At 38.0% G+C, this 3,645-nt stretch overlaps 1 pseudogene; it reads right to left on the reverse strand.

Moving 5' to 3' along the window:
• Positions 1-2,902: 2,902 nt before the first annotated feature.
• On the reverse strand, positions 2,903-3,226 carry LOC101095559 (annotated as a pseudogene).
• Between the last annotated feature and the right edge of the window lie 419 nt (positions 3,227-3,645).

Here is a 3,645-nt window from a genome sequence, read left to right on the forward strand (position 1 = left end):
GAATTAGGTGAGATGTGAGTGCTTGGTAAACTGCAGCTCTGTGTTCATGCTCTTTTTAGATCTTTAGGTGTCTTCTTTGTTTGTATTTAAATTACTGCTTATGCTCTTTGAGGATAAAACTTTTTATTTCATCCCTGGGCATCTCATTTGTGCCCTGCACAGACAAGGCACAGAGTGTGTGCCATTTCAGGTTGCCACCCTCTCTGGGATCTAATGCTCAATAAGGATAAGAAAAGCTCTTGCTAACAGACTGGCACACTTAGGTCTTTACATGTGTGCAATTGAAATAGTGGGTACCATACCTAACTCTAAGGGGACAGGCAAACTAAGTTTCTTTGCAGGCAGGATGGTTTGTGGTAATGCAGTTTTCCCCATAGTAGTTAAAGTACATGAAGGCAACCCTAATGCTGGCCCCACAGTGTTTTCAGAATAAATTCAGAGGTGGCTACATGCAGTTACTTACCATTACCCCGTCCCAGCCTAAGTCAATTCTAAGAACCTAGCCTACTAACCACCAACAAAATAGCAATGGATATAGGCCAGAAATCATGGCTCCTGTGTTTTCAGCTGCTGGAAGAAAGTCCTTGGTTTGGTGATCTGAAACGTGGGAAAAGGAATAGACAAGATTGAAGCAGAGCAGGTTGTGGAGAAAGGGTGGGTCTAGATCACTGTTGGATTAAAGATCTTGCCTAGGAGAGAGACAAAAGCAAAGCCTACTCCTTGGCTACAGCTTGAGCTACAAATTACCACACAACCAATGCAGAATCACTCAAAAAGCAAGACTGCAATGGATTCAAAGGATACTTCCTTATTGCCTGAAGTGGAGGCAGGACTGACTTTAGAGAAGACACTTATTTCTTTGGAATCATCACTCTGAGAATCTGTATTGATTATGTTCTTAGTAAATATTAATATAAAGCACATCCCAAACCAGCACCCAGAATTTTATGGCCTCCTCACCTATCACAAGCCCCAGCCCGTAGTCATGTCTACGGTGAAGTGCAGAGTAAGCTCTTCACTGACACCATTAAGTTGGGGGAGAAGATAGTCATCAAATATGGTAATGCCCAATGATTGAATTTAAAATTGGTGCCTGACAAGAGTTTATTCTATTGCCTATCCCTTTTCTCTTTTTCTATCACTCTCCCTTGAATTTTCATTCCTGCCCAGTGACTGTCCCAACTTTCTCCTTCTTTTTACCACCAAATTTTTGAAAGAAGTAGTCTGGTCTCACTCCTTCCTGAAGCCACAACAATATAGTTACAACCACCACTACCACTCTACTTGGATATCCCATAGGCACTTTAAATCCCCCATGTCTAAAATTGATTTCTGCCCAGTTCCAGTGTTCCAGTCTCAGTAAATTCTGCATCAGGCATTCAGTTGGCCAAACTAAACTTTGGGTGTTATCTTTTACCTCTCCCTTTGCCTCATGCCACCTTCCTATATATCTATCTGTTCCATTTTAGTTTGCACTGTATTCACGTTTGATCATGCTACTTAAATCACAATGATTTTATTTCTGTTCCTTGAACACATCATGCTTCCTTCTCTGACCTCAAGTCTCCCTTAGACCATGCACTTCTCCTTTAGAGAAGTTTTAGAAAAATTAATAGACTTTATTTTTTTAAATGTTTATTTATTTATTTATTTATTTATTTATTTTGAGAGAGAGAGAGAGAGCGAGCAGAGTAGGGGAAGAGAGAGAGGGAGAGAGAGAATCCCAAGCAGGCTCTGTGCTGTCAGCACTGAGCTTGATGCAGGGCTTGATCTCATGAACTGTGAGATCATGTCCTCAGCCAAAATCAAGAGCCAGATGCTCAACCAACCAAGCCACCCAAGCACCCCTAGACTTTATTTTTTAGAACAGTTTTAGACTTACAGAAAAATTAAGCAGGTAGTACAGCCAGTTCCCATATACCTCCACCCTCACACAGTTTCCCCTTATTATTAACATCTTACATTAATGTGGAAACTTAGTTATAATAATGAACCAATATACATATATTATGAACTAAAATGTGTAGTTCACTCAGATTTCCTCATTTTTTACCGAATGTCCTTTTTGTGTTCCAAAATGCCAAGCTATATTTAGTTGTTTAGATATACATCTCTGTAGGGTTTTCTTGACTGAGACAATTTCTCAGACTTTCTTTGTTTTTGGTGGCTTTGACAGTTTTGAGAAAGACTCATCTTGTATTTTGTAGAATGCCCTTCTGTTGGGATTTGTCTGATGTTTTTCTCATGATTAGACTGGAATTATGATTTTGGGGAGCAAAACCACAGAAGTAAAATGGCATTTTCATCACATCATATCAAGGCAACACATGATCTACATGATTTATTATAGTTGATGTTGACCTTGATCACCTGGCTAAAGTAGTGTTTGTTCAGTTTCTACACTGTAAAATGATTTTTCTCCCCCCATTTTCCATACTATTCTCTTTGTTAAGAAGTCAATATGTGCAGCCCTCACTTAAGGAGTTAAGTAGTATGCTTTCCTTCATTTAAGGTATCTGCATGAGAAGCTATCTCTTCTCCATTTATCAACTTATTCAATTATTTTTTATATCACCATGGACTCATGAATATTTAATTTATACTTTGGAATATGTTTTAGTATTATTTTATTTCTTTTGTTGTTTAAATTATTTCAGCTTTGGCTATTGAGAAATCTTTCAGTTGGCTCCTGTGTAATTTTGACACTTCATCACAGTGGGATTTTGTTTTGTTTCATTTTTAGCACTTCTTTTTTTTTAAAGGGCAGAATTAATATTTTATTGTCACTTAAAATCGGATGGCAGTTGCATATATAGTCTTAATACTTGATCATTCCATTTTGTAAATAAAAAATTACAAGTTTCCAATAGCCAATGGCTGGTTATGTTTTCAGAAAACATAATTAGATTAATTAATTAATGGTAGCTTCAAGTTTTTCTTTATTATCTCCAGAAAATTCACCCACCTTTTATCCCTTTTTAAAAAACTGGAAGGTTGGCATGCCTTTGACTTCACGCTCTGAGGCAACATCCTGACAGTCATCCACATCTACTTCAAGGAATGAGATGTTGGAATACTTATCAGAGAGACAATGAAAGAAAACTTGATCCTTTTGCAAGGCAGGTCCACATAACATGGCTAATAAGTCAATTACTACAAGTTTAGGTAGTCCTGCACTGTTCAAGTCTTCCTGAAAAGCATACTTGCTCTTAATCTGTTTCACCATTTTGGTGGCTGGGTCTGACAAGAATGGTAAGGACTGATGAAAGTGGATCCAAAAAACAGCAGACAGAGCTTGCATAGCACACAGGTCACCTTCCCTTTATAACAACTAGCATTTTCAAAAAATTATTATTTTTATTTAAATCTAGCTGATACACAGACTGATGGTTGCCAGAGGAAAGGGAGCTTAAGGGATAGGCAAAATGGGTGAAGATAAATGGGAGATACCAGCCACTAGTTATGAAATGAATAAGTGACAGGAATAAAAGGCACAGCATAGGGAATGCAGTCAATGACATTGTAATAGTGTTGTATGATGACAGATGGTAGCTACACTTGTGGTGAGCACGGTGTAACATGGACTTGCTGAATCACTGTATTGTATGCTTGAAGCTAATGTATTTGGCACTTCTTTACTTTCTG

Source organism: Felis catus, chromosome X, assembly GCF_018350175.1.
Source record: "Felis catus isolate Fca126 chromosome X, F.catus_Fca126_mat1.0, whole genome shotgun sequence".
NCBI lineage: Eukaryota > Metazoa > Chordata > Mammalia > Carnivora > Felidae > Felis > Felis catus.